This window comes from Pleurodeles waltl, chromosome 1_2, assembly GCF_031143425.1.
Source record: "Pleurodeles waltl isolate 20211129_DDA chromosome 1_2, aPleWal1.hap1.20221129, whole genome shotgun sequence".
Lineage (NCBI taxonomy): Eukaryota > Metazoa > Chordata > Amphibia > Caudata > Salamandridae > Pleurodeles > Pleurodeles waltl.
In genome coordinates this window covers 703,735,211-703,748,418 of record NC_090437.1, presented here as the reverse complement: position 1 = coordinate 703,748,418, position 13,208 = coordinate 703,735,211, and the positions used below count along the sequence as shown (strand labels likewise).

The following is a 13,208-nucleotide window of genomic DNA, read 5'->3' as shown; positions in this document are numbered from 1 at the left end:
AGAAAGACATAGGCTGTGAAATTACCAGGTGCCAAAAATAGTGGGTTCCTCCCAAAAGGAAAAAAAAGGCTGCTACATCGACTCTGCCAACCTTGTCATGGGTGATTGCCTACTAAGGTACACTCCCGCGTGAAGAACAAGTAATTCCAGTTGTCAGAGCATTAATTTAGGATATCACGTTTTCCTGTTCCCGGGAGGAATCCAGGACAACGTGACTGTCCTGCAGCAGTCCCACTTCAACAATAGCGCACAAAAAGGCTTCCCTATCAGAAATCAACAATACCCCATTCTTTAAACGCAGTGTGTATGCCAAGGCAAAGCGTAAACAAAACGTCTATGGAACATTACACCTGCTTCAGTAAGCCATTGTCCAATAGGTGAGAGGGGGCATTCACAGCATAATGCAACTTCAAGCAAAGTGGAGACTTTGGTTTCACACAGCTACAGATTGCCTCATATCGAGGGGTGGCATTTTTGAATACCCAGAAAAAAAAAGTAAAAAAAAAAAAAAGAGACATTGACTCGAGCCAGTTTAAGAGAACAATAGAGTATGGAAAACAAGATTCCGTACATTATTTTAATGAAAATCCGAAGATTTTCGGGTGCATATTTGATAAATGTTTCCCTAAGTAAGCAATAGGAAACAAAAAATAAAGAGCAAAAATCCACAAATCACAAACGTGTTAAAACAACAACGTATCAGAGCCCTTCCCTTGGGGAATGATCACCAAAACAGATCATTGCAGCTGGTAACATACTTGGGCAAAAACACAAGAGCAGTAGGTCACTCCCTGGTGGGAAATAAAACACACTGTCCACATGGTAATGCAAGGCATAGCCCCGAGGGGAACGAAAAGAAAGCATATTGCAACCCGCCGACGGCATGGCACTGCTGACTGTTCGGGCGAGGGGCAGACTTGCGAGAAAGAAAAAAATATATACCAAAATAAAAAAATAATAAAATGAGGAAGGCATTCACTGGGTGTCGTCTCGGGCGTGTCTTGTATGTACAGTGACCGCTTAACAGGCAAACAACGAGGCTTCATGTGACTAGCTGTGAACGAGGATGTGTGTGGGAGCGGCGTCGCCTGCCCAGCTCCAGCTGCGATATTGATTGCTGGTGCTGTTTTTAGTGCGACCCCTCCCTGGCAGCACATACCTGCCACCGACAGACTCCGGGACTGGCCTATAGCAGCTGCAGGCCCAGTGCACGGGCCCCTAGCTGATGCAGGCCCAGTGCACGGACCCCAGCTGATGCAGGCCCACCCACTGCACGGGCCCCCAGCTGATGCAGGCCCACTGCACTGCATGGGACACTGCACGGGCCCCCAGCTGATGCAGGCCCACTGCACGGGACCCCAGCTGATGCAGGCCCACTGCACTGCATGGGACACTGCACGGGCCCCCAGCTGATGCAGGCCCACCCACTGCACGGGCCCCCAGCTGATGCAGGGCCACTGCACGGGCCCCCAGCTGATGCAGGCCCGCCCACTGCACGGGCCCCCAGCTGATGCAGGCCCACCCACTGCACGGGCCCCCAGCTGATGCAGGCCCACCCACTGCACGGGCCCCCAGCTGATGCAGGCCCACCCACTGCACGGGCCCCCAGCTGAGGCAGGCCTGGTGGGTGGGAAGACAGGCTGCTGAGGGGCCGTGCCCACTATGGGCTCGGAAAAGGTGACAGAGGGGTACTGTGTACCTAGGAGTGTAGTGACTCGCACAACACTGCACACTTCATCTGTGCCAGTAAGGTTGTGTTGGGAAACGGCTGGAACTGCACCCTAACGTTCTGTGCCCCACCGCACGAACCTCCACGACCCGGGAGAGTCCCCATCGGGAATTCATGATATTTCCCACGGATTTTCTAAAGACGGGGGAGTTTGTGGGAGGTCTCGAGAAGAAGCGTTCTCCACAGGTCCACCGGGCCCGAGGCCTGTCACAGAAAGCCCCCTCTCCATAAAGTACCACGATAAAGGGTCCTGCTGGTGCTCCCCGAGCCCCAGGGCTTCTAGCGCCCTTGCGTTCCCTCACCTCGCGCAGGAACAGCGCTCTTCCCGCTGTCACATTTTTTTGTTTACTTCCCTGATCTGAAAAAGGCCAACAAGCCGCATGAAATTCCCCGAGGGCTCGTGTAAGCGCCACGGGTTGTCCTGTGTCTTCGTGGGAAAATCCGACCAGCCTGTAAAGGGCTTGGAGGGGCGGTGGGGCTGTCCGGATCGCGGGAAGGAGCCCCAAAGGGGCACAGCCCTGTAGCCACTCAGCGAGCCAAGGAAAGACTAGCATCCATCAGTTGTGTGAAGAGAGGGGGAGGGGCTCCTAGAAGGGGGCCCTAGGGGCTGAACAAAGACCAATGTATGTCACGGCTTGGGGGTTGGGGAGTTACAGCCACAGAGAACAATCCTGTTGGTCACAGAAGTGAATCAATCAATGGGCCGGGTGGGAGAGAGGACCAGTCGCAAGCAAAAAGAAACCACAACGGAATTTGTGCAGGACGCCGTCCACCTGAGGCCCTGCAGGGTCATCTATTTGTTAGGAGGTGGGGTTTAGACGGAAGATTCCACAGGGAAAGGAGACTTATTCCCTGAATCCCGGTAGGGACATCACAGCCTCTAATCTTACAAAGGGCGATAGATTACGAATAACAGCGTGGTTTACAGTGCTTAAAACGGCACATAATTACATAGATTTATGTCCTCTGAAACTTAATTTGAGAGATTCCCCAATACTTATTTTCCTGCATTCCTAACTGTTTAGCCATATAGTAAATACACCTTGACCATGGCGCTGCTTTAGAACGAAGCACATTTCTGACTGCCTTGTATTTTAACTTTCATCATATAAGCACACCGCACCCCACTTAAAAGCACAGGTACTCGTTTCTGTCTATGTTCTCGGTATACATTATATTTGAACCTGTGTACATTTAAGGCTGACACCCTCTGGGGCCTTGTTCAAGGGTACTGCTATTAATACTGCATCAGGAGCGGTGCACCGCGGTCCAGGGTCCCGTTGCACCCAAATTAAAACTGTTTTTAGGATCAACCCAAGGGATAAAGTGTCCATTTTCCTCACGTGCAGCGGCGCCCTGGCCACGCTCGCGCTTATATAAAACGTTCGATAATAAATAATTAATTTTCTACAAGGGAAACTACTGCTTGGGAGCCAGTCACGCACAGAGTCCACACGATTACTGTTTGTAAAAGAAACGCACTTACGAGAAGGAAGCCCCCTCACCCCTTCCGCCCAGCACAGTACCCCTACAATGCGAAAAGCTGCCCACAATCCAAGTAGAGGCTACACAGACTAGAAGTGGGGGCATCATGTTATTCAATTCACTTCCGGGAGAACTCAGCCCCAGACTCATCTGTCTTCATGCCACCCCACATATCTGAAACCCATCTCTTTCGTGCATTCACTAACCCACGCGTGAACATTTCGACAGTCGAGCTGAAAGGTACAAAATAGACACCTACAGTAGTTTCCTTCGATAGAAAAAGACAATACACAACCCTATTTTAAAACGCTGCGGTGTGATAGGATGGACTACTGCCATAGACACTGAAGTCACGTTATTTTAGTGCAGAGAAGGCCAGGTCCAGACAGGCCCTAGCCAATGGATGGGATGTAAGACCCATTCGCAGCCTTCTTTCGGTTAAAACCGGACTGGGGTGCAGACTGCGCCAGAAAACTCACCCGGGCGGGGTGCATGCATGTCTGCCACAAAATATCATCAAACTATCCGAGTGCCCCAATCCTAGCCCTGCATACCCACAACCTACGGATACAGTAAACAGTTTCTACACATTCAAAAAGACAAAAAAATGTACCGCGAATCGTTAAATTGAAGTCAGACATAGCCGGTTATTTAACCTACTTAAATGACAGCGGTTTGTCTCACACGCGTATGGCCATCGTTAGCTTGTCCGTCTCCAGTAGACTCCGTTCTAAACAGTAGTTTAATAAACACTGGTGATTACGGTGACTTGATTATCCAGCTCAATGCCCACCCCTCCTCCAGCCTGACTCTCTGAATAAATACTTCCCTAGCATTCTATTAGCCTCCCATCCAAGGTACACCAATGGAGTTTGTTTGGGGTGAGGGCACCGTAGACGCAACGTTTGGACCTGCCTAAATGATCGCGTCCAGCGGTGGCCCCAGCACACCGAGGGCCCTCCGCCCGAGCGCTGGACACAGTCACACAGGACCCCCCAGACCACCGGCTGCAGGGGAAGGGGAGGTGGGCGCTATAGAACTGTGGACCCGACGGGAGCGCTGCTTCTGAGATGCGATAAAACCTTTCCCGGTTAGAATGTGTAAGATGCAATACCATCGATGTTTAACAGTGACACCTGCTATATAACGCTCCAAGAAACGCTGAACTCACAGTAGTCAGCGCTACATAATGTTTTCCATTAGGGCAGTGAGGCATGGACGTCAATTCATCGAAATGCCAGGGGTTGCGGAAGTGACATCGAAATGCCCCTTGACACCCCCCACCCCCCCTCCACACTTTCACTCACCTGCAAGCAGGCACACAACATACACTTATAACCATTTTTTTACTTACCGCACCTGTCATAGAAGGGCATACTCTAGCTAACTGTACTCCATTTTCATAGCACTAATAATGAAAAATACAGAATTCACTATTAGTGTAATAAAAAAATGACAGGAGTAGAGCCCCAGCTGGCGTCGATAAGGACGAGCTGTCCCTGGGTTCCTGACACTGAACTTGCCATCTCTTGGGCTAAGGTTCGCAAAACCGCTGCCAGAGGTCGCAAAAGGTAAGCCAGGGATCGCAGCTGCGACCCTTAAATGGCGTCGATGCAGGGAGGACGGGCTCGGCTTGCCGTGGGGGGGGATGGGGTAGAGTGCGTTTGAGGTCCCAGTCGGTGATGTGGTGTCGTGCCCCCATAGACATAACAGGTGCTCCTTGGGCACAGTAATATGCCCAAAGCCATCTCTCTTTAGTGTTAGTTTATAAATGAAAGCTGGTCACCCCCAAAAGCAGCACGATCAATTGCCATGAACAGCAGCACCCCTTCCGCCACATGGACCCTTTATAGCACAAACGCCGCTCAACAGCCCCGTGAGCCTGCATAGCACAATAAGGCCATCTCATCTCCGACCCTAAACTAAGCTACTTGTCTTTCCCCACTCCATAGCACAATCACATCCACCAAATAAAGTCCAACTCCGACCCTACGCCACCACACACACCCCACACCGGGCTGCACACCGGCAGTGGCTCGGATTCCTCGATACAAACCGCGTGCCCATGACCCTCTCCTGGAAACGTAGCTGGCAGCATTTACCGTGCACTCCGCGGCTGCCTCCAAGGCGTCCACTGGACTCCGCAGATGCTGCCCGCCACCTGCTTGGCTCTGGGACCACTGCGCTGCCCTCGCCGTTTCTGGGATCAATGCGCAGTACTCGCCGACTCTGGGACCACCGTCCTGCCCTCACCGCCTCTGCTGCTGCTTCTCCTGTAATTCCGCCGCTCCGTGTACCCCGCGGACTCCCTGCTCTCATCCAGGACCCGCGGCCGCCTCTGCACTAGCTCCAGCGGAGGAAGGCTCTGCGCAGGCGCGCTCGCTGCCTCCCCCCTCAGGTGATTAAACAGAAGCCCCAGGGGAGTGAAGAGTCACACCTCCTTCACTTCCATAGCACTGCTCCTCCCTCGAAGCTCCTGCCTCTGTGATGTTCTACCTGATATCCCACCCCACGCTATGGGAAATAAATTCGCTCGGCTTTGATGAAGTACAAAGCCACCTTGACCCAAGACACCGCCCACAATCATGAAAAGCTGCAATAAAGTTCTTATCTCGCGGATGCTTATATTCGTTTCTCGATCGTCTCGCGCATTTACACAGCAACATTAGAATTGCAAAATGCGCCAATTGTGGGTCAGTGGAGCTGCGTAAGCAAACTACCCACTAAGAGACGCTCCTCGCGTGCATTTCCAAGAGGGGCAATATACCAAGCAGGAAACAATCACTAAAATGCTATTTTATAACCCTTAAAATTGAGTAGATGCAACTTAATGGATGATTTTAATTGTTTACTGTCCGGTTCTGCTTTTCTGGTATATTACAGGAAAAGCACACTATAGGTTGCAGAATGCGCTGGTAGTCAAATCAGTTGCCTGTTTCTACACAGGTAATGCACATTTTCAATTCAGTTTACAAAGCAGAACCTAACATTACCAGGTGGCGCCAGTGGCGGGTTTCGTTTACAATCCTAATGCATTATGGTAGTTGCAGTGTTGGTTTATTTCAAAGGAGCCAGTTAGGTCAACACATTGAGTTGAGAAGAATCACCCTGAGCATTCTGGAACTGGAAAATAACTTTGGGCTAAAAAAGTGGGGATGGGTATGACATGAGAGAAAAAAGCAGATGTGAATCTCTGCTCAATAGTGCCCCTAGACCACCTAATCATCTTTCTGAAGTTATCACGACTAGAAAAACTACCTTAACAGCTAAGAGTTTTAAATGGGCTATATTTAAAGGGGCACAACATAAAGCCTTTAGAACAAAAGGAAAGTCTCATGAAGACAGCACAGCTCGTATTTGAGGGCATGATAAGTAAAAACTTTGTAAACAAACATTTACGTAGCCAATAAGCTTTTCATATGCAAGAGCGATTGGATTTGCCAATGTGTTTTAGCCATGTTGGAGACCAGCCTGGTTGCTGTTCAGCATGGCTAAAGGTTAGTGGCATAGAGGAAAGTGGTGATGAGTGGAGGGGAGTGTCATAGAATGCAGTGTCATGAAGTAGACTGTAATGCCGTGGTGTAGAGGTGAGTAGACTGGTGTAGAGTGGTGTGGTGTAGAGTGGCATAGAGTGGAGGAGTGCAGAGTGGTGGGGCATAGAGTGGAGTGGTATAGAGTATCATGGAGTAGGGTAGCATAAAGTGGCATAAAGTGAAGTCATGTGGAGTGGAATAGAGTGGAGTAAAGTGCCGTACAAGGAGTTCTGTAGAGTGGAGTACAGTGTCTCAGAGTGGAGTTGCATAGAATGGAGTACAGTGTCATAGAGTGGAGTTTAATGGAGTCTTGTATCATGGAATGGAGCAGAGTAGAGTAGGATAGAGTAGAGTGGAGCAGAGTAGACTAGAGTGGAGTAGAGTGGCATAAAGTATCTTAGAGTGCAGTAGAGTAGAGTGATGTAAAATAGAGCAGAGCAAAGTGGTATAAAGTGGAGCAGGTCGAGTGATAGGGCACAACGTGTTTTAGGGTGGAGGTGTGTAGAGTGGGATAGAGTGTCGTGGAGTGCCATCGAGTGGAGTAGAGTGTCATAGAGTGGAGTATTGTGGAGTCTTGAAGAGTGGAGTGTCATAGCATGGAGTATCATAGAGTGGAGTGAATAGAGTGGACTAGAGTGGAGGAGATTAGAGTGGAGTAGAGTGAAATAGAGTAGAGTAGACGAGAGTGGTGTAGAGTGCAGTGGCATAGAGTAGCATAGATTGTCCTGGATTGTCATAGAGTTGTGGCTCGTAGAGTGGAGGATCATACAATAAAGTGTCATAGAGCGTAGGGGCATTGAGTGGTGTGAAGTGGCAAAGAGTGGAGTGGAATACAGTGGAGCAGAGTTATGTAGAGTGGAGTAGAGTGGTGTGGAGTAAAGAGTCATAGAGTAGAGGGGCAAACAGCGAAGCATCATGGAGTAGAGTGCTGTAGAGTGGAGGGTCGTAGAGTGGGGTGTGTCATAGAATGGAGTAAAGTGTCAAAGACCAGAGTAAAGTATAAAAGAGTGGAGTAGAATGGCTTACAGTAGAGTGGTGTAGAGTTTCATGGGCTGTCACAGAGTGACGTAAAGTGGCATAGAGTGGAGTGGCATAAAGTACTGTAGGGTGGAGGGGAGTATTGTATTGTAAAGTGGAGTAGAGAGACTTTTGACCTGATTTAGATTTTGGTGGTTGCACCGCCAAGCAGCGTCAGCAGCAGACCTAAGAAGACCGTCAAGTCAATGGAATTCCACCTGCTGTATTTAGATGTTACAGTTCTGCAAGCTGATTACCTGGCAGCAGTTATCTGGCAGAAGTAGATGGTGGTGGGACCCAATAGACTTTGTGCAATAGCAGGGGCTATGGAAGAGAAGTAAATGACACACACATACTCTACCTTAGACACAAGTGTACCCCGCATTACATACTACACAACACACCACATTGACACAATAACCCATTGCCATTCTGACTCAACATAACCCGTAAATGCCAAACACACCCATTGCCATACATCCATGACACAACATACACACACCATTGACACTGCACCCACACACGACACAACCACAACAACCAACACAATGACACACTCGGCTACACAAATACACAAATACACTCACACATGCACAACTACACACATCACAACAACATCACCGCACACTTGCCACACTTACCTGTACATGTCATACGGCAACACAACATACACAACAACATTGGTCCCACCTGCACGTGACACACATACAGACATAGCCACACCACCCTCTCTATCTCCCTCCACCTCAACCAACCAATCACATTGCATACACACATAAACTTATTGACTCACACACACAACTTGCAGCACAACATGACAGGTCCCTTGGCAATGTGGACACATGGACACAGCTGACAGGTGTGAATGTACTACCATTGCAGTGCCAGCATTCATTTGCTAATGAATACTGGCACCATAATGACAGTTGGGAATGTGTGCGATATGTGTTGTATACCAGTGTGTCCCCATCCGTGTCTGACCCACTTGTGTCTCCGACATATGCATGTCACAGTGCTTAAAAAAAATACTGTGACATGTATATGACTTCAGTGGTCCCAACCTCCTGTGTAGAGCCCACCCAATTTACCCTGGCAATGCAGCGTCCCTACCTTGGAGTATGGTGACAGGTGGTTGTGTTTATTCCGTGGGTCGATGACAGCGGCAATGGTTGGTATTGTCCGGTCAAAGATGGGGGGAGGGGGCATGTGGAAAAATAGGTGAGTTTTCACCCCTTTTCCCCACAAATCTGCCAACTCAGAAGTGGAGGTCAGCCCCCCACTTTTTTCTTGGCAGTAAGGCAGATCCAAATCTGCACACGGGCTGGGTGTCTGGTATTCTGCCAGCATCCACTTTTCCCTTTCCCGCTGTCGAATCTAAATACATTGGATGGACCGTCACAGTGGCGGACGGGTTTTTAGTTGAGTATCATAGAGGGGAGTAAAGTGGAGGATCTTATAGTGGAGTGGGATAGAGTGGAGTGGCATAGAGTGGAGTGACATGGAGTGGAGGGGAGTAGAGTGGAGTAAAGTGTCATAAAGTGGAATATTGTAGAGTGGAGTAGAGTGGATTTTCATAGAGTGGAGTGGGATAGAGTGGAGTGTCATGAGTAAAGAGAAGTAGAGTGGGGTAGAGTGGAATAAAATAAAGTAGTGTAGAGTGGAGTGGCGTAGCATAGAGTGAAATAAAGTAGAGTGGGGTAGAGTCAAGTAGAGTATAGAGGCATTGAGTAGAATGGAGTAAAGTAAAGTGGCATAGTGTGGAGTGGCATAGAGTGGAGCACGTAGAGTGGTGTAGCATAAAGTGCTTTAGGGTGGAGATGCATAGAGTGGGGTAGTGTTGTAAAGGGGAGTGCTGAAGAATGGAGTAGAGTGTTGTAGAGTGGTGTATCATGGAATCTTGTAGAATGGAGTGTATTAGAGTAGAGTGGAACAAAGTGGCGCAGAGAAGAGTACAGTAGCGTAGCATAGAGTGGAGTGAAGTATCATAGAGTGGATTTGAATCAATTAGATTGGCGTGGAGTAAAGTGGAGTAGAGTAGAGTGACAGTGGAGTGGCAAAGAGTGGAGCGTGTAGAGTGGTGGGGCATAAAGTGTTTTAGGGTAGAGTGGAGTGAGGTCGAGTGGAGTAGAGTGTCATAGAGTGGAGTAATGGAGTCTTGTAGAGTGGAGTGTAATAGCATGAATGTGGGTGAGTGGAGTTCCATAGAGCAGAGTGGACTAGAGTAGAGTAGAGTGGAATAGAGTAGAGTAGAGTGGAACAGAGTAGAGTAGAGTTGAGTAAAGTGGAGTAGAGAGGAGTAGAGTGGTGTAGAGTGCAGTGGCATCGAGTGACATAGATTATCGTAGACTCGTGGCTCGTAGGGTGGCAGGTCATACAGTAAAGTGCCAGAGTGTAGAGCCATATAGTGGTATGGATTGGCAGAGTCTCTGTTATTCCTGCCTTTTTTGCTTGCCTTTGTGCACTTTTCCTTTTTTCACTTTTTGCCGCCTTTTGCCTTATTGCCCTTTCCCCTCTCTGCCGCTTTCCTAGCTCATCTCCCTTCCCCCCCTGCCTTTGCTTCATTCCTGAGGCCTCACCCCACTCTCAGCACCGCTTTTCCACCTCCCTGCCCCTCTTAATGGCGGCCGCTGCGAGGCGACAGAGCAACTGCACTAACCCTTGGTCAGCATCTGTTGCTCCCTACTATGCAGCTCCAACTGTCTGCTGCTGCCCCTCGCACCACTGCATTCAGTCTTTGTGCATTCCAGGCCCTTCTCCACCCGCAGGCTCCCACCTGCACCTCATCCCTGGTGGCCCAGTGGTGAGTGTCTGTCTCTGTTTTTCCTGCCTTTTTGCTTGTCTTTGTGCACTTTCCTTTTTTTCACTTTTTTCCCTTCTTTTGTCTTATTGCCTTTTTTCCCTCTCTGCTGCTTTCCTCGCTCCTCTATCCTTCTGCCCATGCACCTGCTTTGTCCCTGTTGTCCCGCCCCCACCTCAGCACAGCTTCCCCACCTCTCAGCTGACCTGCCCCTTACACCTCCTGGACCTTCTTAATGGTGGCAGCTGCACGACTGCACACAGAGGGCACACAGCGGTCATACCACTGACGCGCCTAAGGCGTGCCAAAGGCACGTCCGTCTGCGCCCTTCCATGCCTGAACCACGCCCAGCACCACAGACCCTGGTCTCTGTGCCTTTCATCGCTACAACACCAGTACCCTCCATGTCCTCAACACTGGGCGATCCACTGCCTGCCACATTTCATCGCCAAAGAACACTTAAGGCCCATTCTTCTGCTGCAACTGCACCTTCTCCTTCCTCTGCACACCGGACCCTCCCATCACATGCCCACCCAGTACTGGAGCCGACCACCTCAGCTGCATCCTTCTCAACACCCCTTCCCTCATCAAACACACAGTAGAGATATGGGACCTGCTGGCTTCCATCTCTCCAGACGTCGCCTTCTTCACAAAAACCTAAATGACCCTCACCTCAGCCCCAGACATCACCACCACCATTCCGGATGGCTACAAAATCATACACAAGGACGGCATCAACCGTCCAGGAGAAGGCATTGCCATCATCCACAGAAACACTCTCTCCGCCCCACTACCGGTTCAGATGACCACTCCCCCGGAATGGACACCATCACTTCCAGATCCAGGCCAACCCGAACACCACCCTCTATGTCACCCTTGTCTCCAGACCCCCCGGACCTCATACACCCTTCAGTGAATTCATAGCTGACTTCATCGCACACCACACTCTCACCCGAACGGACTGCATCCTCTTCGGTAACCTCAATTTCCACCTGGAAAACTGCAACAAACACAACACATCTTTCCTACTGGAGAACCTTGTCACCATGGGACTCAAACAACTGGTCACTTCACCAACCCACTCAGCAGGACACTCGATCAACCCAGTCTTCTCCGCCATCCACATCACCCACACCTCCAAACTGCACTGGACTGATCACGACTGCGCCCCCTTCTTCTTCACCAAACACACTGAACACCTCTGCACCCACCCATGAAGGAGCTGGAACAAAGCCTCCAAAAAACAGCTTGCCACCACCCTCCTCCATACACCACCATCGGCCTCCACAGATGCCAACACATCAGGACGCAACCTCCACTGACTGCGCCAACATTCTGGTCCCCCTCAAGAAATCCTCTGACAAGCAACCCCATCAGAAAGCCAGCTGGTTCTCCCCTGACCCTCAAGAATCCAAACACACCTAAAGACAGCTCGAGAAAAGATGGAGGGGCAGCAAGACCATGGCCGACTGCACAGCCTTCAGAACTGCCATCACCGCACAACTCTACCTCATCAGAATCACAAAGAAAACAGCCATTCAGGAACACATCAACAGCAACACACACAACAGCAAAGAACTCTTCCCCATGATTAAAGAATTTACCAAACGCAGCACAGACTCCACAGACATCCCCCTCCTCAAGACCTCTGCGACAACCTCACCAGCTTCTTCCACCGCAAGTTATTAGACAGCTGCGACAGCTTTGCCACCCAGGAATCTCCGACCCCACCCTCAACCACTGCACCCAAAGGACCCAGTTCCCAGCCAACCCTGCACAACTGGACCACTCTCTCCACTGAGGATATCCAGAAGATCATGAAAACCATCCACTCTGCAGCGCCCGCAGAACTATGCCCCACCACATCTTCAATGGAACCAGAGCCACCATCACCCCCAAACTATGCTGCACCATCAAGTGCTCCATCGAGTCTGTTACCTTCCCGGACGACTGGAAGCACGTAGACAGGTATCAACCGACTGCTGAAGAAACCCTCTGCCAACCCAACAGACCTCAAGAACTTCAGACCCATCTCTCTGGTTCCCTTCCCAGGCAAAGTCATTGAGAAGGCCATCAACGCCCAACTCACTGAATTCATCGAAATCAACCACACGTTGGACCCCTCCCAATAAGGCTTCAGAAGCAACCACAGCACAGAGAACGCACTCCTCGCAGCAACGGATGACATCCGCACACTCCTCGACCGAGGTTAAACTGCAGCCCTCGTCCTCCTGGACCTATCCCCAGCTTTCAACACCATCTCCTACCACCCTCTTCACTAGACTTCAGGACACCGGCATTGGCAGCAAAGCCTTAGAGTGTATCCGCTCCTTCCTCAGTGGCCGAGACCATAGAGTCAGGCTTATACCATTCTCCTCACAACCAACAGAGATCAGCTGCAGAGTTTCTCAGGGCTCCTCTCTGAGCCCCACCCGCTTCAACATCTTCATGGCCCCGCTCACTAACATCATCAGAAACCACGGACTCAACATATTCTCCTACCCGGACGATACCCAACTGACCCTCTCCCTCACCGACAAGCCTACAACCGTAAAAAGCAACTTCCACAATTGAATTAAGGCAGTCATCACCTGGATGAAGGACAGCTGCTTGAAACTCAACTCTGACAAGACCTCATCCTGGGTTC

At 50.2% G+C, this 13,208-nt stretch overlaps 1 protein-coding gene across 1 annotated transcript in view; it reads right to left on the bottom strand.

The window, feature by feature from the left end:
- The window catches only part of FHDC1 (FH2 domain containing 1), a 104,081-nt gene extending 98,506 nt beyond the window's left edge, over window positions 1-5,575 (bottom strand). Inside the window, exon 1 of the mRNA XM_069242763.1 lies at window positions 5,317-5,575. The gene's annotated coding sequence lies outside the window, so the exon portion shown is untranslated. The remainder of the gene's footprint in view (window positions 1-5,316) is intronic.
- Between the last annotated feature and the right edge of the window lie 7,633 nt (window positions 5,576-13,208).